The 25839-nt window shown below is 41.4% G+C and overlaps 1 protein-coding gene across 1 annotated transcript in view; it reads left to right on the top strand.

The window, feature by feature from the left end:
* The window catches only part of LOC124267788 (phospholipase A and acyltransferase 1-like), a 43269-nt gene that overhangs the window by 15775 nt on the left and 1655 nt on the right, over positions 1-25839 (top strand). The window lies entirely within an intron of this gene.

The raw sequence follows: 25839 nt of genomic DNA, 5'->3' as shown, positions 1-25839 counted from the left end.
TTTTAGAAAGTCTTGCGTAATTTGTTTTCCCTCTTTGTTGTGTAGTGTCGTACAAGCAATATTCGAAGTACCTGACTGACATCTGTAAACAATCACGGATCGCCAAGGCAATCTAATGATTGAAATCACGAGCATCGATCAATTCAATTGTTGGCACTCGAGGTAAGTATATACGTCCACTGTAACCCATTCCTGACGTAATGCCTATCATCTTGATTGAGATTGATAAATGTAGTATGGAATCCAGTATTCCGTTAATGTATATGTGCTGTATAAAATACCCTTGTGACCTGTTGGTGAAGCTCCGGTTAGAATACATTATTGACCTTCAGCCACCTATGCTGGTAAGAGACGACAAGCGGGATCGGGTATTCAAACTTGCTGTTTCTGTGCATGTCATTGTATCGAAACTGCATAGATCGATCCTCTTGGTGTCAAACAGCGGATTGTGTGGCCCAGACTCGATTGTTAATAAACAGCTATCATATAGCTGGAAAATAGCTGCTAAGTGCGGCATTACACGACAATGAAACACACATACCACAAGTCCACGATGTGTGAGTCTCAGAATCATATGTATCAAAGAGGATATATTCAATCTCTGAATGAAGAAATAAACACGAAACACTTACAACTTGAACGTTATCTTCATACATGTAGATTATAGCCTTACCCATAAATATCAGTACATGGCCCCTTTTCAGAAAACGATCGTAGCCCTACGAATGTCGTAGGTCTATGTTAAAGTATGGGAGTTACAATCACCTTAGCGCTGCAAACACTTTGTGAAACCGGGCCAAGTACCTCAGCATCGTTTCACATCACGAGTTTGCCATGGCGGTAGACTATTGATCATTCGATTACTTATAGTTATGTATATATGTATCTAATGGTGCTTTTTGTCACATATTCAGGTAATGGAGAAGTCGTGCATCGGAGTGGAGTCGATGGTCCAATGAGGAGTGGACCGGAACACGCATTATCAGTAACTGGAAAAACCCATGTTTTAATTATTTTCCTACTTTCCAAGATTCTTGGAAAGAAAACACACACACAAACCACATGTTTCCTAACATCTTCTTTCAAGCTGAGACACTGACTACTGGCCTTGCACTAGTTACGGGAGTGGCTGTTGGGGCAGCGGCAGGGGTAGGATTGCATTGGTGGCACAGCAAACGAGAAAAGGAGAAAGAAGAAGAACAACAAAGACGGGAACAAAACTGAATGGCAGAACTGTTCATCAGTGTGACAAAAGCGCCATACTTGCCCACAAAGATGTAAAGGCCTACACGTTTTACTACATTCATAATCAACTAGTTACAATTCTGGGAGAAGTCAATGAAGACATGCACCCGTCTATTTTGGTGTAAGAACTGTCATTCGATACCACTTTCCCATTTCCATAACCACCAAGAAGACTCATTTACCTACCAATGAATGTTATGTTATACCAATGAATGTTATGTTATGTTATTACATAATACGACAAATGAATCAGAATGTGCAAAAGGATTGAGGTACTTTGATATCAATAATACTAAGTTCTGTAACTATATTTTGATTAAAATGACTTTGAATGACATAATAAACAGAAGGAAGAGAATTTTATTGATGTCAACATCTTTATTATGAAGAAGACAACGTTTCGAAGTATTTACTTACTCCTTTATCAGGTGAATGACGGTTCGTGTATGTACGTTGTGTTCCTCATAATATAGAAGTAGACGTCCAAAGAATTTTCTTCCTTTCGTACTTGACGTGTTATTTATGATTTTAACGGTTAGAGATTCCAATACACACGGTCCTCATGTTTCCAATTGATTGTATTCTCTGACGCTGCGGTGGGCTTGCTCTTGAGATTTTAAGTGGATTTTCTGGCACTTTTAGTTCTGACACTTCTTTGAGAGGCATTTAGACGTTGTAAAGATGTAGGAAAGTTCAATGGAAAGCTAACTTCTTCAGTGCAATGAATATGACGTCTTGGTGTAGATACTAACACCGTTATCAAGCAAGTGCTTGGTAACAGTGTTGGTATTTACGCCGTCAACGGTTTTGAACTTGGTTTTCCCTAAATTAATATCGACTAAAGCAAGCGTTAGTCATTCTATTTTACTGGTTGATATTGACAACGCACTGTCCAAATAACCTTGTCACATGAACGTTAGGAGATGCTTCAAGGCTGGACTACTGCAATTCAGTGTTCTGTGGTCTCCCTCTTGACGAGAGCACTCGTCTGAAGCGAGTACAGCACGGTGCAGCTCGTCTTGTGACGAAGAGACGGAAGTACAATCATGTGACTCCCATGCTGCAGCATCTACATTGGTTGCCTATCACGCTCAGGTGCAAATACAAGACTGCAATACTTGTGTTTCGCCATGTTGATGGTTCACTACCGCAACACCTGTCCAGAGAGCTCTCTACTTACATGGCTTCACGAACTCTCTCCGCTCTTCCAGTGAGAAACTGTGCGCCCTCACTGTTGAAAATCCCAAAGTACAACATAAAGTCAGCAGGACAACGCCCTTTCAAATACAGTGCGCCCTCAGTTTGGAATGCTCTCCCAAACGAACTCCGCAATTCCCCTTCTCTAAGTTCACGACCGCGTAAAAACATTCTTATTTAAACAAACTTTCCTTCAGTGTGTCCTTTCCGTCCCATTTTTGTGAAAGAAATGCGCAAAGAGTCGTTTCGGAATTTAGCGCTATATAAATGCTATCCATTATTATTATTATTATTATTTTGTGACAGTATACATTCTGTTTTATTGATGTAGTCGAAAAGATTCCACGTTACGTCATATATTCTGACCATGTGATTTCATCACACAGTGATTTCTTTAGTGGGAATCCCTCTATTTGAAAGTATGCACTTGCAACATATTCAAAGTTGGCCAATAGAACTTGAGATGACAATAATGACTATATACGGATTACGGAATACCGGATGTAATCTGTAAGATTACAGAATACCGTATACCTTCCGCCATCTTTAATTTGAAAGCACGTGAGTTAACTCTTGCTAGGGATAGGGTAATTAGGGTTAGGGTCAGGGTTAGGTTTAGGGACAGGGTTAGGTTTAGGGTTAAAGTTAGAGTAAGGGTGACATGACACTAAACAATATGGCTTGTAGGTATCCGGTATTCTCTAAGTATAGCTTATTCTTTTGTGCCGAAGTTGAAAGGATCTTCTTAAATGCTTTATTAATTACAACAAAACACGGAATGTTTCTACTTCGCGACAACAGTAAGGTCGACACATGGAAGTTCCAACACAACTGTGTTTGCTTGTGCATCTTCATGTACCTATATTTGCCTTTATTTATATACCTTTTTTGTACTCACCATATTTTTAGTGATACCATGCAGCTTGTAGGTTTGGCATTCCTGTTATATGTCGCTCCAGGTGATCCTCTCGTTTCCGGCATTTTGTTTTCACTAGTAGCCAGCATACAGGACACCATAACGTTTTTTGCACCATGGAACTCCCGTTAGGCAATTGATAACACTTAAAAACAAAACGATGCATGGGATATCAATGGCACAACAATGTTATAGATGTGTGATATGTGTTATAATTGTATCTGCTAGAAAGTGATCTTTTGCCGTTTCCTGCTTGGCCCTTGTACAGTCCTGTACATTGTATTTTAAGAATCCTTTCGAGTAAAGAAGCAGAAACGTGACATCATCCTTACTCCATGATCAGTCTGTTTAAGGTGCTTGAATGTGCGCCACAGCAAACATAGGGACAAATCTATTCATAGCCACTACACGGCCTGTTTGTGTTGGTTGTGTGATTCATCATTTATTTCATGACTTTGATTTGACCATGCTCTCTATTTCTCTCGAAAGGGATATTGATACATTTGGCCTGAAATTGCCAGAGGGAGGGAGCTAACCTCCTGCCTATACGTTGTATGCCAAGAATCCTTTGGACTAATTAAGCTAAACCTTTACTTGCTTCTTCCCTGAAATTATTCCATGATCAGTTTGTTTAAGCATTCGAATGTTTTATGACCACTACAGTAAACAGTTTGACAAATCTATTCATGACAATTTCTATGTGTTTGTGCAAACGGTAGTAGAAGGAATTCTGCGTTTGTTCATTTGGAAGATTCACCATCTATTTTATGAATTTGATTTGACCATGCCCTTTAGTTCTCTCAAATGTGACATCGATACATTTGGCCTGAAATTGTCATAGAAGCTGAACATTGAGCTTAGCATGTTTTGTTTCTTATTATGATGACATCATAGATCGTGCAGGTTTATAGAATTTTTGAAATATAAGAACATCATATTGGACAGCAACCATATTTCTATGTCTGTCTTCGTAAACATATTTATACTTACGACTTACCTACAGCTGCAGTTAACTTTAGGGATCGTCGATGTTAGCTAAGTGGTAAACATGTACACGTCGCATCAAATTAGTGTTTTAAATATTTAAGTAAATCTTGTTTTCAGAGTGTTTTCTTTTCAACATATAACGCTGTTGACCTATCTGTACCTTATACAGATGTAATAAATGTGTATACATCTTATATGTGTTGACTGTGTTCATGTACTCTCGAACCAGCTGGAGGGGACTTTAATTTATCCTAATTTCAATATCATCAACTTAAGAGCTGTGATACAGTAGTTTCACTGTTCATTGATATCAGGTTTTTAAGTTCTATTTTTTTATTTTAGCATTAAAATATAAATTGTTCTCGTCACGATATGGTTGAAATATTGTCGATCTGACGTTAAATATCAACTCAGTCACTAGAATGTTAGGAGAAATATATTTTGCCACATTTCGCCAAATTTCATATGGGCAGTTTGAATGTGAAGTTTACATAATATAAGGCTTTTCAGTGAGACTCCTGTTCAGTCATATATCCGCAACAATAGAATTGTGTAACAACAGAATTAATCTGTAAACATTAACGTCTGTTGCCATTAAACGTTACAGAGAATGATTACATCGCCTCTGACATGCACTCGTGCTCAGTTGACTCATTGTGACACTGTTACAGAAGACTGCTGTTTGTTGCCACTAACAAAGACCAGATGCAACGTGGCGTGGAATTCGTCAGTTACGTTCAATTTCCTATCATACTTTTGTTATGACACCATGGAAATTCTGGGATATATTCCCCAAAACATATTTACCTTAAAAGGCGAATATGTCATGGTGGATAGTTTGATTGTGTGTAATCTTTGTCCGGGGGCGCAGGAAGCAACGGTTGAAACGTTCAATAGTTATTTTGTGACCCACCCCTTGTAAACGAGTTGAAAAAAGGGAAGCATGCTATTTTAAGTCAGGTCGGCCGAGAATAACTATTGGCCTGTAGTCAACCTATTAACAAGGGATTTCTTTATGAGATAGTTCGGTCCAACACAGTGGTTTCTCGGAAACTTGATATGGAGATGACCTAATGCTACGAACAGAGATAACGCAATAGTCACGAGCTGCAGTTGATTTGTGGGTGTAATAGGGATCTCAAAGGCGAGAAGGTAAGTGGTGGCATATTTCGTGATCTGGCTTGCAAGTATTATAGAGTACATTGTCACAACTAGAAGGTAGGTATAAAATATTTTTTACATACACTTCAATGGCAAATCAGCATGACTGGGTTATGGAAAGTCGAATATGTCATATCGCAGAGGGCAACTCAACACATTCTTCTGGATGGCTATCTATGCGGCAGAAACAGAGTAATCAGACAAGCACTCACTGGAGATGTGTTGTCAAGATCTGCACTGGCAGATGTACCTCTTCTGGCCCCCGATTTCTCGAAATAAACTTAAGGTTTAACTCAAATTTCAAACTGGGTTTGACAATCTGAAATAGCTGAGTTTCTAACTCAGTTCTAAAATACAATACAACTCATGTAAACTTTCTACCTAACTCAAATTTTCAACTAAGTTTGAGCTTTCTATCCATTTCAATTTATTCTTTGAAATGCATTTTCCTGGCTCATAAAACAGGCCGAGCACAACCATCCTGCAGTAGACACGGGCAAGAGGCGAGACCGCACAGATGCATACCATTTATAAGGAGCAGCTGGAGGAAGAAAATGAAGACCAGATACCTTTGTTTCCGTCCTTCTCAAGTATTAGTAGTTCCCTGTACAAACATCGCCGTAAGACACGACCTGCACCACCCCACTCACGTTCTGAAGTAGGACTGGAAGGCAGATGGACAGAGACAGCAGATGGCCGCCCTTTTCTTCTTCACTCAGATGGTGACGAAGACAAGCTGCTCGCCTTCTCCACCCTCGAACAGTAAGAAGCCGTGCAAGCTGCTGAGATTCTCTACATTGATGGAAAATTTGCCTAGAGATGTGGAATCAAGTCTACATTATCCGTGCCCGAGCTGGTTCTGTATCCTATCCCCTTCTTCATGTTTTGTTGCCTGATCGACAAGCTACAAAGCCCACAACACTATTTCATCTCAGCAAGGCAAATGCTTTGGAGAACTTATACCGTCCCCTGGCCCCAACAGGAATGCAGAGTAACTTAGAAGTTAGGACTGGAAGGAAGATGGACAGAGACAGCAGATGGCCGCCCTTTTCTTCTTCTTTCAGATAGTGACGAGGACAAGCTGCTCGCCTTCTCCACACTCGAACAGTTACAAGCCGTGCAAGCTGTTGAGATTCTCTACATTGATGGAAAATTTGCCCAGAGATGTGGAATCAAGTCTACATCATCTGTGCCCCAGCTGGTTCTGTATCCTATCCCCTTGTTCATGTTCTGTTGCCTGATCGACAAGCTACAAAGTCCACAACACTATTTCATCTCCTCAAGGCAAATGCTTTGGAGAACTTGAACCGTCCCCTGGCCCCAACAGGAATGCAGAGTAGCTTCGAGGTAGCTGCCATCCGAGCCACTGAGAGAGAAATTCCTCATGCCATCGTCAAGGGTTGCTATGTTATTCCTGTGATGATGAACTTTAAAATACTCATGTGCTAATTATGATTTTATTGAAGTAATTAAAATATTTTGTGAGTGATGAGTTACTTATCAATTTTATACAGACTATAATTGTCTCATTGACATCATCAATGAATAATTAAAATGATTATTTTATCATTCAGCATGGATTATTCCATTATCTATCTAAGGTAACAGGTAATTACTTAGCTGTGCATTTAGCAGAAAAGTTTGTTGCTTTAAGTTGTGTTACAGCTGGCTGTCTAACAAATGGGAGGACACCCTTGAATACTTCTTTGTCCAGTCCGTTTTCTTCGTTGTCATCATTAATTGGTTCTGCCTGTCCTTTAGTTTGTGAAATAAGAAAATATTAGAGGACTGGTGGTATTAGCAATGGTCGACTGGTCTACACACTCCACACTCCTCAATCTGAAATAGGAAAACGGGCGGTGGGGTAGCCTAATGGTTAAAGCGTTGGCTCGTCACGCTGAAGGCCCGGGTTCAAATCCCCACATAGGTAAAATGTGTGAAGCCCATTTCTGGTGTCCCCCGCCGTGATGTTGCTGGAATATTGCTAAAAGCGGCGTAAAACCAAACTCACTCTGTCAGTCAGTGAAGTAGGAACGATGAGTTCCATTCTAATGAAATTCACACAAACACACCTTATGAATATATTTACGTACTGTTGTAAATGATCAGATTTGAATCGAACATTTTAAGAGACTGTGTGTGGATGCAATAAACGTTTATTTTTTAAACGTGTGCAGTCTTTAACCTCGGCGTATAAGTCAAATACCAACTCACCCCTCGGTTAATCAGTTAAATGAATCTGATCGCTATCGTTATCAACCTTGCGCTGACCTTGCGCCGACCTTGCGCCTATTTGTTATCGCTTGAATATCTGACATCATGACTTTGACATCATGACGACCGACATAACAACACTACGACATCATGACGACCGACATAAGAACACAACATCATGACGACCGACATAACAACACTATGACATCATGATGACCGACATAACAACACTACGTCATCATGATGACCGACATAACAACACTACGTCATCATGACGACCGACATAAGAACACAACATCATGACGACCGACATAACAACACTATGACATCATGATGACCGACATAACAACACTACGTCATCATGATGACCGACATAACAACACTACGACATCACGATGACCGGCATAACAACACTACGTTATCATGACGACCGGCATAACAACACTACGTCATCATGATGACCGACATAACAACACTACGTCATCACAATGACCGGCATAACAACACTACGTTATCATGACGACCGGCATAACAACACTACGGCATCATGATGACCGGCATAACAACGACGTCATCATGATCACCGGCATGACAACACTATGACATCATGATGACCGGCATAACAACACTACGTCATCATGGTGACCGGCATAACAACACTACGACATCATGACGACCGACATAAGAACACTACGTCATCATGATGACAGAGATAACAACACTACGTCATCATGATGACCGGCATAACAACACTACGACATCATGACGACCGACATAAGAACACTACGTCATCATGATGACCGAGATAACAACACTACGTCATCATGATGACCGGCATAACAACACACTACGACATCATGACGACCGACATAGGAACACTATGACATCATGAGGACCGACATAAGAACACTCTGACATCATGACGACCAACATAACTGTACTACGACATCATGACGACTGACATAACTTTACTACGTTATCATGACGACCGACATAACAACACTACGTCATCATGATGACCAACATAACAACACTACGTCAGCACGATGACCAGCATAACAACACTACGTTATCATGATGACCGGCATAACAACACTACGTCATCATGATGACCGGCATAACAACACTACGTCATCATGATGACTGGCATGACAACACTACGTCATCATGATGACCGGCATGACAACACTACGTCATCATGATGACCGGCATAACAACACTACGTTATCATGATGACCGGCATAACAACACTATGACATCATGATGACCGCCATATCAATACTACGACATCATGATGAGCGACATAACAACACTATGACATCATGATTACCGGCATAACAACACTATGACATCATGATGACCGGCATAACAACACTACATCAACATGATGACCGGCATGACAACACTATGACATCATGATGACCGGCATAACAACACCATGACATGATGATGACCGGCATATTAACATTATCATCATGATGACTGGTATTAACAACATTCACGTCATCATGATGACCGGCATGACAACACTATGACATCATGATGACCGCATAACAACAACAGACATGACATCATGATGACCGGCATAGCAACACTACGTCATCATGATGACCGGCATAACAACACTATGTCACCATGATGACAGGTATAACAACACTACGTCATCATGATGACCGGCATGACAACACTATGACATCATGATGACCGGCATAACAACACTACGACATCATGACGACCGACATAAGAACACAACATCATGACGACCGACATAACAACACTATGACATCATGATGACCGACATAACAACACTACGTCATCATGATGACCGACATAACAACACTACGACATCACGATGACCGACATAAGAACACAACATCATGACGACCGACATAACAACACTATGACATCATGATGACCGACATAACAACACTACGTCATCATGACGACCGACATAAGAACACAACATCATGACGACCGACATAACAACACTATGACATCATGATGACCGACATAACAACACTACGTCATCATGATGACCGACATAACAACACTATGACATCACGATGACCGGCATAACAATACCACGCTATCATGACGACCGGCATAACAACACTATCGCCATCATGATGACCGACATAACAACACTATCATCACAATGACCGCATAATCAACACTCACGTTATCATGACGACCGGCATAATAACATTCACGCATCATGATGACCGCATATCGAACACTACGTCATCATGATCACCGCATGAACAACATCTATGACATCATGATGACCGGTATGATTGAATACTACATCATCATGATGACCGGCATAACAACATCTATGACATCATGACGACCGACATATCAATACTACGTCATCATGATGACCGACATAATAAATTACTATGTCATCACGATGACCGGCATATCGAACACTATGTCATCATGATGACAGGTATAACAAACACTACGTCATCATGATGACCGGCATGACAACATCTATGACATCATGATGACCGGCATAATAAATAATTACGTCATCATGATGACCGATTATAATAAATACTACGTCATCATGACGACCGACATAAGAACACAACATCATGACGACCGACATAACAACACTATGACATCATGATGACCGACATAACAACACTACGTCATCATGATGACCGACATAACAACACTACGACATCACGATGACCGGCATAACAACACTACGTTATCATGACGACCGGCATAACAACACTACGTCATCATGATGACCGACATAACAACACTACGTCATCACAATGACCGGCATAACAACACTACGTTATCATGACGACCATAACAACACTACGGCATCATGATGACCGGCATAACAACACTACGTCATCATGATCACCGGCATGACAACACTATCACATCATGATGACCGGCATGACAACACTACGTCATCATGATGACCGGCATAACAACACTATGACATCATGACGACCGACATAACAACACTACGTCATCATGATGACCGACATAACAACACTACGTCATCACGATGACCGGCATAACAACACTACGTCATCATGATGACCGGCATAACAACACTACGTCATCATGATGACAGGCATAACAACACTACGTCATCATGATGACCGGCATGACAACACTATGATATCATGATGACCGGCATGACAACACTACGACATCATGATGACCGGCATAACAACACTATGACATCATGATGACCGGCATAACAACACTACGTCATCATGGTGACCGGCATAACAACACTACGACATCATGACGACCGACATAAGAACACTACGTCATCATGATGACAGAGATAATAAATACTACGTCATCATGATGACCGGCATAACAACACTACGACATCATGACGACCGACATAAGAACACTACGTCATCATGATGACCGAGATAACAACACTACGCATCATGATGACCGGCATAACAACACTACGACATCATGACGACCGACATAGGAACACTATGACATCATGAGGACCGATAAGAACACTTCTGACATCATGATCGACCAACATAATCTGTAATACTACGACATCATGACGACTGACATAACTTTACTACGTTATCATGACGACCGACATAATAAATCACTACGTCATCATGATGACCAACATAACAACACTATCAGCATCGATGACCATAACAACACTACGTTATCATGATGACCGCATATCAACACTCATCAATCATCATGATGACCGGCATATAACACTACGTCATCATGATGACTGGCATGACAACACTACGTCATCATGATGACCGGCATGACAACACTACGTCATCATGATGACCGGCATAACAACACTACGTTATCATGATGACCGGCATAACAACACTATGACATCATGATGACCGCCATATCAATACTACGACATCATGATGAGCGACATAACAACACTATGACATCATGATTACCGGCATAACAACACTATGACATCATGATGACCGGCATAACAACACTACATCAACATGATGACCGGCATGACAACACTATGACATCATGATGACCGGCATAACAACACTATGACATGATGATGACCGGCATAACAACACTACGTCATCATGATGACTGGCATAACAACACTACGTCATCATGATGACCGGCATGACAACACTATGACATCATGATGACCGGCATAACAACACTATGACATCATGATGACCGGCATAACAACACTACGTCATCATGATGACCGGCATAACAACACTATGTCATCATGATGACAGGTATAACAACACTACGTCATCATGATGACCGGCATGACAACACTATGACATCATGATGACCGGCATAACAACACTACGACATCATGACGACCGACATAAGAACACAACATCATGACGACCGACATAACAACACTATGACATCATGATGACCGACATAACAACACTACGTCATCATGATGACCGACATAACAACACTACGACATCACGATGACCGACATAAGAACACAACATCATGACGACCGACATAACAACACTATGACATCATGATGACCGACATAACAACACTACGTCATCATGACGACCGACATAAGAACACAACATCATGACGACCGACATAACAACACTATGACATCATGATGACCGACATAACAACACTACGTCATCATGATGACCGACATAACAACACTACGACATCACGATGACCGGCATAACAACACTACGTTATCATGACGACCGGCATAACAACACTACGTCATCATGATGACCGACATAACAACACTACGTCATCACAATGACCGGCATAACAACACTACGTTATCATGACGACCGGCATAACAACACTACGGCATCATGATGACCGGCATAACAACACTACGTCATCATGATCACCGGCATGACAACACTATGACATCATGATGACCGGCATGACAACACTACGTCATCATGATGACCGGCATAACAACACTATGACATCATGACGACCGACATAACAACACTACGTCATCATGATGACCGACATAACAACACTACGACATCATGACGACCGACATAAGAACACAACATCATGACGACCGACATAACAACACTATGACATCATGATGACCGACATAACAACACTACGTCATCATGATGACCGACATAACAACACTACGACATCACGATGACCGACATAAGAACACAACATCATGACGACCGACATAACAACACTATGACATCATGATGACCGACATAACAACACTACGTCATCATGACGACCGACATAAGAACACAACATCATGACGACCGACATAACAACACTATGACATCATGATGACCGACATAACAACACTACGTCATCATGATGACCGACATAACAACACTACGACATCACGATGACCGGCATAACAACACTACGTTATCATGACGACCGGCATAACAACACTACGTCATCATGATGACCGATAACAACACTATCATCATTAATGACCGGCATAACAACATACGTTATTATCATGACCGGCATAACAACACTGATTTGCATCATGATGACCGGCATAACAACACTACGTCATCATGATCACCGGCATGACAACACTATGACATCATGATGACCGGCATGACAACACTACGTCATCATGATGACCGGCATAACAACACTATGACATCATGACGACCGACATAACAACACTACGTCATCATGATGACCGACATAACAACACTACGTCATCACGATGACCGGCATAACAACACTACGTCATCATGATGACCGGTATAACAACACTACGTCATCATGATGACCGACATAACAACACTATCATCATCGATGACCGGCATAACAATCACTACGTCATCATGATGATGGCATATAACAACATACGTCATCATGATGACAGGCATAACAACACTACGTCATCATGATGACCGGCATAACAACACTATGACATCATGACGACCGACATAACAACTACCACGTCATCATGATGACCGACATAACAACACTCACGTCATCACGATGACCGGCATAACGAACACCATCATCATCATGATGACCGGCATAATCAAACACTACGTCATCATGATGACAGGCATAACAACACTACGTCATCATGATGACTGGCATGATAACACTACGTCATCATCATGATGACCGGCATGATAAACACTACGTCATCATGATGACCGGCATAACAACACTACGTTATCATGATGACCGGCATAACGAACACCATGACATCATGATGACCGCCATATCATCATACGCACGACATCATGATGAGCATGACATAACAACACTATGACATCATGATTACCGGCATAACAACACTATGACATGATGACCGGCATAACAACACTACATCAACATGATGACCGGCATGACAACACTATGACATCATGATGACCGGCATAACAACACTATGACATGATGATGACCGGCATAACAACACTACGTCATCATGATGACTGGCATAACAACACTACGTCATCATGATGACCGGCATGACAACACTACTGACATCATGATGACCGGCATAACAACACTATGACATCATGATGACCGGCATAACAACACTACGTCATCATGATGACCGGCATAACAACACTATGTCATCATGATGACAGGTATAACAACACTACGTCATCATGATGACCGGCATGACAACACTATGACATCATGATGACCGGCATAACAACACTACGTCATCATGATGACCGACATAACAACACTACGTCATCATGATGACTGGCATGACAACACTACGTCATCATGATGACCGGCATGACAATACTATGACATCATGATGACCGGCATAGCAACACTATGACATCATGATGACCGACATAACAACACTATGTCATCATGATGACCGACATAACAACACTACGACATCATGACGAGCGACATAGCAACACTACGTCATCATGATGACCGGCATAACAACACTACGTTATCATGATGACCGGCATAACAACACTATGACATCATGATGACCGGCATATCAACACTACGACATCATGACGAGCGACATAACAACACTACGTCATCATGATGACCGACATAACATGTTCAAACAGGTAAGTTTGGGTCTTCATCAGTTGCTGGCGCAATGGTTGCTGGCAAATATATAAAATATATATATACATACAATAGATATATTTCTATATATCTGCATATATACAGGAGATTTGGCAAGAATAAATATTTGGACTCATATTTTATATATCTATTGCTTATACACCTGCAGAAATCACTCGTTTATGAATATATATATAGAGACAATGTCGACCTTTGGGCAACATTTGTGCGACCTTTAGGCGACAGCTGTCGCCCTAAGGATATATGTCTGTCGCCTAAATATCTACATGTCACAACTATGTTCATTTTCCTTAATAGCTATCCCAAAGTGGATGGTTGGATAGAGGGTTGTCTCAGGACCTTCGGGTGTGCTTCTTTTGTATTTTTATAAAACTTCAGTGCTGTTATTGAAAAAAACTAAAATATCATGAATAAAACGTCTGCGACCTTTCGGCGACACGTGGTTTTCTATAAAATTCTCTAACACCTGGATATATGTTCAGAAATAAACAATGGAGAAATTATTGTCTAGATATATACTATTAGGTTTTGTACTTTTTTTTTTCAAATATACATATCAATAAGTGTTAACCATAACTTTACTGCTTCGCTCTCGCATTAACTTTCGGCGATATGCCGGCACGCTCTGTGCGCCAAAAAGGTGAAAGTTATAAAGCGGCAACGTCGAAATGAGCACTTGGCTAATAATTTAACAATGTCTGTAGATATTGTGGGAGCTGACAGACAATAATAATATGCCACCAAGAACACGTTTAAATACTTAAAACATTCGATACTTTAATCAAAATAACACTGTAATAATCTGTAAAGACAGGCCCGCTCACGTTTTGTGTCAATTCGGATCCCGTTTGCTACAGTTTTCGCTCACTACACGAGGTGACTTGGCAGGACAAAGCTATGGGAAATGCATGGTTTGTATCGTAATTGGGGTATTTTGTTGAAAACAGCTGCGTGTACAATTATATTTTAAAGGCGATGCTGGTCTGATGGTAGAATTTATTTCAAGATTTTGCAACTGGAAGAAACTGTTTGCTGGTAACTTGATCACCATTGTGAGGTCTCGTATCATGTTGCCGCTTGATCCACACCTAGACTATCGCTTAGTCTCTGAATATCTAAAATTTTGATAGTAACAAACAAACCCATTATAAATTGAAAAGGAGACCCGGGGAAACCAGAACCTGAGGAAATATAGACTTTCTTTATTTAGGGCTTTAGCATTTGCAGAAAGGTATCGGCAGTAGGGAAAATACTGTGTTTCAGGGACTGCGAGACAAACTAGATCCACACCCCGAAACAGCTAATCACAGCGCATTATATGTTCACTCACCCACTGAGTGAACATACAATGCACTGTGATTATCTGTTTCGGGGTGTGGATCTAGTGAGACGAGGTATAGTGGGAGCTCACCCTAGCCAAGCTATAGTCGAGAGATTCAATCGCACCTTAGCGGAATGCCTGTTCTCACACCAGTACTCGCTGGATTTAATGGATCCCAAAAACAGAAACACAGAATGGGTCGTACGCTTACCTCAAGTGGTGGATGCCATCAACAACGAGGTCACCAGACTCGTGGGCAAGAAACCCGTCGAAGCCATCAAAATTAAATCTGTCGAATCATCGTCGTCAGCGGCACGTCGCAATAAAACGGAGAAAACATTACCGGACCGGGTCAGCGTTAGACACTTGTACCAGCCGGGAGAATACGAGGGAGACAGCAGAAAACGCGCCCCGGATCCGATATGGTCCAGGAAAATGTACAACGTAGACCTGGTCGACATCACAGACGACGAACCGAACTTGAACTTGAACTTGAAAAACGGGCCGCTGAGAGCTTTCGTCAGAGAGGAGTTGATGATCGTACCTCACGACAGTTCCTTTTCGATCGCCCACTGTATGATAATTGTCATCATTGTGTGTGTGTGAATCAAAGGCCTTGATTTTCCCCCATGCTCACTTGAAAGTCAATATTTCAGAAACTATTCAACCGATTTTCGTCAAATTTTGCATGCACCTGAGTAGTAGTATAGACAATGATGGTACGGGATTAGGGCCTTCCCAAGGGCTCAATTTTTTTAAATGGAGCCCTTGGGAGGGGTCTGGTCCCGTACCATCATTGTCTATACTACTCCAGTTTATTCAGGAGTCGTCTGGTATGCCTCAGTGTATGATAGGAGAACGGGAATAGTCCCGACTGGCTCAAAATGGACTGTGTTTATTTTGTATTCTGACCAGACATCAGGCAAATATCAGTGTCGGAGCCCCAGTTTATTCAGGAGTCGTCTGGAATGCCTCAGTGTATGATAGGAGAACGGGAATAGTCCCGACTGGCTCAAAATGGACTGTGTTTATTTTGTATTCTGACCAGACATCAGGCAAATATCAGTGTCGGAGCCCCAGTTTATTCAGGAGTCGTCTGGCATGCCTCAGTGTATGATAGGAGAACGGGGTTAATCCCGACTGGCTCAAAATGGGCTGTGTTTAGATGGTATTCAACCAGACATCAGGCAAATATCAATGTTGGAGCCCCAGTTTATTCAGGAGTCGTCTGGCATGCCTCAGTGTATGATAGGAGAACGGGGTTAATCCCGACTGGCTCAAAATGGGCTGTGTTTAGATGGTATTCAACCAGACATCAGGCAAATATCAATGTCCGAGCCCCAGTTTATTCAGGAGTCGTCTGGCATGCCTCAATGTATGAAAGGATATCGGGAATAGTCCCGACTGGCTCAAAATGGGCTGTGTTTCGATGGTATTCAGACCATACATCAGGAAAATTATCTATGTCGGAGCCCAAGTTCATTCAGGAGTCTGCTGGTATGCCTCAGTGTATGATAAGAGAACGGGAATAATTCCGACTGGCTCAAAATGGGCTGTGTTTCGATGGTATTCAGACCAGGCATCAGGCAAATATCTATGTCGGAGGCCCAGTTTATTCAGGAGTCGGCTGGTATGCCCCACTGTATGATAACCAGTGGGAATAATCTCGACTGGCTCAAAATGGGCTGTGTTTAGATGGTATTGAGACTCGAGACTCCATCAACCTTCGCTCATCTTTTCGTCGTGATCAGTCATTAGTAATAGTGTCAACAAATCCATATTTAATTACGCAAGTTAATAATGTTGTTACTTTATCTCGTAATGAAACATGTTTTTCATATCTGGACTTTGCAATCCAGTTGATTAATTTTACTCAAAAGGTCAAAAGAGAATGTTTATATCAACTGAGGTCAAATCCTGTGTCTCCCCGATATTATAAGTTCGGTCCGCATTAGTCACAAAAATCACTGACATATTGCATCTACACACGCCTCGAAATGAAGCGCGAAAATAAATCCTGCACGATATATAATACGTTTACATTATTTGGCAGAAAATGAATACGTAAACATATTTCATTTCACTAAAAGCAATATTTCTTGTAGCTGGACGATCACATGTCAACGAAGTTTTTTCGCGGTGGAAATAGCGAGATCGCGCGAAACCTCATCGGTGACAGGTCAAATTGTTCTTTGCATAAATACTATCCAGCAATACACCAAAGTGCTGTCGCATAACCTTAGTTATAATTATAGATATTTTACAGTAATAGAGCAAAAGCTGCAATTAAAATGAAACAATGTATTGCTCATGGTAACATAATAATTTCAGATACTATATTTTTCCGATCTCTCCGATTAACTAAATCACCGGTAGATCGCGGGGAAAAGTGTGCACAGCTGATTGCCATTTCCGACGGTGTAGACGAGGCAAATGCACACGCTAATCCTAATCCCTGCATATAATACAATGCCTAGCGAAAACAAATTAGAACTGTAAAAGATAAATACAATTGTCTTATGACTTTTAATTGAAAATTTGACGTCTTTACTGACAAAATCGTCTTCTCTTGTTCATTCACGGGAAGCGGTACGATGTCGTTTTCTTAACCCCTGGAAGAAAGATTACATATCTGCCTGTCTTCATCAGGGTGTTGATTTCCTATAGAGGTTTTCAGTGTTGGAGTATATATATTTTCCTCGGCGCGCAAGACATTGAAACACATAAACAAACCAAAGGGCGACATATATCAAAAAAGCAGCCATGGAAATGTATACACGTATTATAGTATTATACAGCAACCATTGGGCGACATATATATATGTATATTACATAAGCGACCATTGGGCAACATATATATGCGACCTTTGGGCGACAGTCGCCTAAAGGTCGCATATATACATGTACGCCGTACACTTTACCTTTGGGCGACCTTTTCATGTTTAATTATCAAATTCAAATGGTTATAACCGAAGAAGAATAAAAAATCAATGTACGTTTGTAATATATGGCAATGTCGCCCAAAGGTCGCAGTTTATAAACTAGTGTCCAAAAGAAACGATACCACGTGTTTCAAAGATCACTAAATTAAAAGCAAAACAACATAGACATTTCAAATTGATATCTTTCATTAGATAAATGAATTTACGGCATGTGTACAAAAAGTCATCAAAATCAAAGATTTACAATCGTTAACACAGGGCTTTAAACGAAGTGTGGTGCACAAACATTGAAATTTCATTTTAGCACAGTGGGGGAGGCAAGTGAGGGTAGTCTCTGAAAACAGTCTTAAGGCCACTTTAGTACCGGATATGTCCACCAGCAGCTGCGATACATGCCATGACACGCCTCCGAGCTGATGACGTCAAACGTCGAATGACGTTAGGGGTGATTCGCTGCCACTCATCCTGGAGACAATGTTCCAAATGTTGGAGGTGGCGCTGGGGGCGCAGGGCGTTTTCTGATTTTCCGATTGAGGTGATTCCATATGTGCTCAATGGGATGCAAATCCGGTGAACACGCTGGCCATGGCAAAACCTGTATGTTGGCAAGGAAGTTCTGGGTCAATCTTGCAGTATGAGGCCTAGCGTTATCGTGCTGGAACACGATTCCTCCTGGATGCTGTTGGGCGAATGACTGAACGACTGGTCGTAAAACCTCACCCTGGTAACGCTGTGCATTCAGGTTCCCCCGAATAATGACGAACCTCGTTTTCACATCACCGCAGATACCCCCACACACACACACACCATTACACCTTCGCCTCCAAATGCATGGACTTGATGGATGCAGTTCGGCGCCAAACGTTCACGAATTCTTCGGTATACTCGCTGCCGAACATCGTTCTTGTAAAGGCAAAACTGGCTTTCGTCCGAAAACAAGACACGTGCCCAGTTTCCACGTTGTCACCGCCGAACACGCCTGGCCCATATCAATCGGTTGACTCTGTTTTGACGTGTCAGGTAGACTCCGCGGTAGGGGTGACGTGCACGGATACCATGTGCCTGCAGTCTCCTGTAGACGGTTTGTCAACTGATCCGGTGTCCCAAGTCCCGTCGCCGCCGTTAACGTCGCAGGAACGAAGCGGTTACGTAGGTGAAGTAACCGGATGTGGTTGTCTTGAATAGGCGTGGTCACCCGGGGTCTCCCGCTTCTCGGCCTGTCTGTTGTTCGGCCTGTTTGACGCAACCGTCGTATCAACCTGGTAACGGTTATGCGCGCGCATCCAAACGTTCTTGCTATAGCAGGCGTGTGATGCTCCCTGTCGGACCATTCCAACGGCTCTTTCTCTCTCGATCGCTGTCAAACGTGCCATTTCTTTTGTGTGCTTTTTACTGCTGTCGGCACAACGTGTCGGACCAGCGGTTTTATACAGTTCATCTGCACGTGCATTTCGTGCTACACGACTTAACGTCATTTTGAGTATTCGTGCGATTGCTTCTTAAGAGAATAAATGTTACCGTTTTTTTCGATCGAATACGTTTGGTTAGGAACGTGGGATACACAGAAATATGTTTTTTCTCCAAAAAGTATCATTAATTTAAAAATATTGAAAAGAATATTTGGTATCGTTTCTTTTGGACATGAGATTAGTACTGTCGCCCAAAGGTCGGATTTGCCCGGAGTGTCACGCATTTCGCGTGCTCTCTTTTTTTACCACCCTTCCGTTGCTCATGTAATTATCCCATTTCCCCGCTAATTGTACAGTTTTGTAGAACAAACTTTGCTCTTTCTGTACATAGAGTGTATTTCGACATGTTAATCTTGGTTTGCGAGATATTAATGTTATTCTGTTACAAAACATCTTATTCTCGCCGTATTTTGCCTCTTGTTACCATGTGTTATTTATGTTTCATCATTCATACTTACATGATCGTGTAGCGTAAGTTACGTCCATTCTGTACATATTTACCCTTTAACCATAAGTGTATTTGTAATGGTATTAGAGCGGTCTAAAGCTTTTAAAGACACACAAACTTTGGCATGACACTATGATAATTACTGAAGTTAATTAGTAACAGTAACAGTCCGCTTATATGGCGCTCATATCCAGGCACATTGCCTGCTCACGGCGCTACTTACGTTACTATCCCCGGTCACAGGACACTATCGTACTTTCCGATACTTTTTCAACTCCCTAGGGATCATACAGCCATGCTGCCTGTTAGGCGCCATGAACTAAACACTCACATTGCCAGCACATCCTCACGGGTACCCATTTTTCAGCTGGTTGAACTGAGACAATGTGGATCTAATTAAGTATCTTGTCCAAGGATACTACACAAATGTGCCCACCTCGGGACCCGAACCTAGGTGCCTCCACCGGGGATCGAACCCGGGCCTTCGGCGTTATAGGCAGACGCCTTACCACTGCACTACTGCACTCCACCTCAGGTTCAATATTATTGAAATTTTGAAAAAATAGTTTTGTTATCATTCATTAAAACCATTCTCTAAAACTCTTAGCTTGGTTATCGCTCATTAAAATCATTCTCTTAATTTTTTTAAGTGTTTGGCCTGGTCCATTGTATGAAATAGGTAACAGACAGAAGATTAGCAGTGAACTGGACCATGAACTTTGTTGTTATAAGCTGTGGGGGTTATGGGCACCTTAGCTATATAAGCAACATATTTACCTTGGCCTAGATTTTCGAAGCTCTCTTAGCGCTAAGATAGTCGTAAGTTAATGTTAATGTATGGCACTTACGACTATCTTAGCGCTAAGAGAGCTTCGAAAATCTAGGCCCAGGCTCGTTAGCTTTTTGGCTCAGTACCGGTCTCGGGTGACTGGCTGCTCTCTACTGGAACGCGGAAGACATTTGGGTGGGTCAGGATACTCTACTTCATGTAGTCCCCTGGTGTACTGAACACTTTACTTCCCGTTCCTTTAAGTTTACACCTTTACCTTTGCATAAGTAAGTTATAGATAAACTTTACTTGCATTTTTACCCAGTATCTGTTCACCATAGTTGTGTCTGATAGGGGCCTTTCAGTACTGTGTACTGGTACTAGTATTTCAAGTGCTGTGCGCTTGTCTGGGTATTCTGTTTTATAATCAGCTAGCTTGTATGTGTCAATCAAGCAGTGATTACCTGTGAGACACCGTGAGTAAACTCGACCCTTCTTATTTAAAGGTTCATAACTTTATTCTCAGTCGTAGTACATTTACACAGATAAATGGTCTCGACACAGGTGTATTTTCAAATCCAATTAATCCTTTTATATGTATTCATGCATACGTTGTGGGCATTATTGATAATAGAATCAAGCTGTTCAGTGAACTGTAGTAAGGTAATACCTGTAGTATATGTCCCTCTGTAAATGTGATGCATGGTATGCTTATGGTTTTCAAGCTTATATTCATGTCCGTAGTATGTATTTATAGTGAGTGAGTTTAGTTTTACACCACGTTTAGGAATATTCCAACAATATCACGACAGGGACAGCAGAAATGAGCTTCACACATTGTACCCATGTGTGGAATCGAACCCGTGTCTTCAGCGTGGCAGTATATAGTGATAAAACATTTTTTCCTAGGTTCTAGTTTTATCCAAAGAAAACGTGTTATCAATCTGTATGAGCCTAACGTGATGATGAGTAGATGTCACATGTAGAAATGTATTTTCATTTTCTTTCACTTAAATATCAGCGTTTGGAAATGGAACCAGGCTGTATGGTGGTACGGCAGAGGAAATGTCGTGAATGTGATAATGTCAAACTGGGTATTAATGTGATATTAGCAATATTTATAATGGAATCAGTAGCGTTTTGGCTTGTTTTGTGTTTGGACTTTCAATGCTCCCATTTATCTAAATGGGCAAGTTCAACTTCTGGTGATAGATTGTGGGGATCCTCGATTATGACTGTGTGTTTGCATGCTAGTGTGAGAATAATAATATTCTGCATTTTCTCTTGGTGTTTCAGAAAATTATATAATTGGAGACTAACTGGATCAATAAAGAGTGATAAAAATGGCGTCCCTGGAACTACAGAGGCACAACCAGACAGTACTTGACAACTTGGAACCAGGTGATAGGTTGCAGTTTAAGCGAGGAGTGTACGATCACTGGGCTGTGTACGTCGGTAAGTGTAGTGTGACAAACAATTAATGCAAAATCTTGTGTTTATCTCTTGTTGAATGTTGAATACTGTGTCAATAATATTCGAGGAATATGACAGTGGTCTGTAAATAACCACGGCTGGCTCAGCGAATCCAGTGATTGAAATCATGAGCATCGATCCATGGAATTGTTGGTATTCTAAATATATATACATATTCGCAGTAAAACATGCTTGACGTTTTGAGATCTGCACAATAAGATGCGAATCTAGTATTCCGTCATTGATACCACAATGCGTATGTCCTACCTGTGCAGATGTTGTGTTTGCCTGCTTATTTCTTGTTGAATGTTCGTCGTGGTCAGGTTGCTGACTTGGTTGACACATGTCATCGGTTCCTAATTGCCCAGATCGATGCTCATGCGGTTGATCATTGGATTGTCTGGTCCAGAGTCGATTATTTACAGATCGCCGCCATATAGCTGGAATATTTCTGAGTGCCGTGTTAAACTAAACTCACTCACTCACTCTTGTTAAATGTTGTATCACCAACTACCCGTGAAGATCCGGGTTAGAATTGGTGTTCATCAACCCATGCTTGCCCTATGAGGCGACTAACGGGATGGGGTGGTCATGCCTGCTGACTTACTTAGTACATTCTCATAATGCCAATCACTGGATGGTGTGGTCCAGACTAGACTGCTTACAGAAAGTCTTCATAAAGTAGCAATATGCCGTTAAACAACAGAGAAACAATAAAACTATTTGTCCACGATTTGTGCGTTTCACAACCATATGTGTCAAGTTGGAAATATTCAATTACGGAGGCGCGTAAACGTTTAAACACGTAGATTCTATATTAACCTGAAGATATCTTTTCTGAAAGATGAATTCTTCAACACCAGTACTTTAACATCATATCATAAAGTTAATAAAGAGGTTGTGTATCGGTCATTCCGTTATTTCTGACAGAATTGCATAGGTATCTCGTAATGATTATTATTAACATATTTGTCATGTCTCTTTTAGGTAACAAGGAAGTCGTGCACTTGTCTGGAGTCGATGGTCCAATGGGAAGTGACCTGAATCACTCATTCACAATAAGTGGAGTAGAGTTTGATAAAGGAATTATTCGCAAAGATGCGTTTTGGGACGTTGTTGGAGACAGCAAAGTGTACAAAAACAACTCAAAGGACACGAAATTAAAGTAAGTTTGTTTGTTCAATGCGGAACTAATTTCATTTCCACTTGTAAGATGGTGTGACATGTATATATTTAGTTCTGGATCAGACAAACCAGTGATTGATATTGTCGGAAATGAACGATACTCCCAGTAACGACCCTAGAAGAACGGTTCCTTTTGAAATCCTGGAAAATGGTTTATATCCAGTTGTGGATGTCACTCCATCGTCTCCAAAAATACGGGGCGGTGGGTAGTCTAGTGGTTAAAGCGTTGGCTCGTCACGCCGAAGACCCGGGTTCGAATCCCCACATGGGTACAATGAGTGAAGCCCATTTCTGGTGTCCCCCGCCGTGATGTTGCTGGAATATTGCTAAAAGCGGCGTGAAACCAAACTCAGTCAGTCAGTCAGTCTCCAAAAATACCAAGGAATTGAATTCCAAATGGTCATAGTGTTGTTCTGTCGTTTCCAGACACTTGGCACCATCTAAGATAGTACAAAGAGCATTATCCAGACTTGGAGAAGTTGGATATAACCTGTTCTTGAAGAACTGTGAACACTTCGCTTCGTGGTGCCGGTATGGTAAAGAAGAAAGTGATCAGGTTTGTGTTAGTTTTGTCCAACCGTTCCTTTGCCAGGTTTATTTGTCATATTACGTTGAATTACGTTGAATTGCGTTTAGATCTGCTCAGACAACTATTTATCTTGCCACTGGTCAAATATACAAACGATGTATTTACTAGTAGCCAATCCTGAAATGTATGTTGCGAAGGGACATCTAAAGTCAGTGTGTCCCCATGGTCCCTAGTATGGTGATCTATAGCCCATTTTTACATTACGTTTTCTACTTTTAAAGATATATACTACAGCTTGTTCAGCTTGACCTGAGCTACTCTACATATACATTACCCGGGAGGTCAAATGGCACAAACGGCAGATCGGGTTATCTTCATTAAATAGGGATGCAGAAAATGTTATTAATGTTGCGTTCGTGGGAAGCATGCAAACATAGATTCGTTACAGAACTTGTCCCGGAAAACAACACTTCTGAAAAAACCCAATCATGTCAAGTTTTAATTGAATTGTTTAAACAGTCATATGCTATCTAGTTTGGTTTGCTAACTTTACAACTTACAGACGTCAGTTACTTTCACAATCCGATATACTCTCGCTATCACTCTCTACACCCAGTTCAATTATCACTTTTTATCCCCCGCCGCGCGTTTAGAGCGAAGCGGGGGATATAGTATTAGGTTCCGTCCGTCCGTCCGTCCGTCCGTACGTACGATTTGGAATATCTTAATTACCGTTCTCTAGATTCTTTTCATATTTGGTACCTAGGTTCATCGCAGTATAAGAATGATCCAAGCCAGCTTTGGTAACCTTGACCTTCATTTCAAGGTCACAAGGGGACTTTCACATTTTACCTGCATGTTAAGCTATCTCAAGAACCTTTCACTGGATTGTCTTCATATTTGAAACCAAGTTGTATCTAGGGAAGATGCAGGACCCAG

Source organism: Haliotis rubra, unplaced genomic scaffold (assembly GCF_003918875.1).
Source record: "Haliotis rubra isolate DU_JTF1 unplaced genomic scaffold, ASM391887v1 Scf1339, whole genome shotgun sequence".
In the NCBI taxonomy this organism is placed as follows: domain Eukaryota; kingdom Metazoa; phylum Mollusca; class Gastropoda; order Lepetellida; family Haliotidae; genus Haliotis; species Haliotis rubra.
The sequence above is the reverse complement of the archived record's forward strand: the minus strand, read 5'-3'. Positions and strand labels throughout refer to the sequence as shown.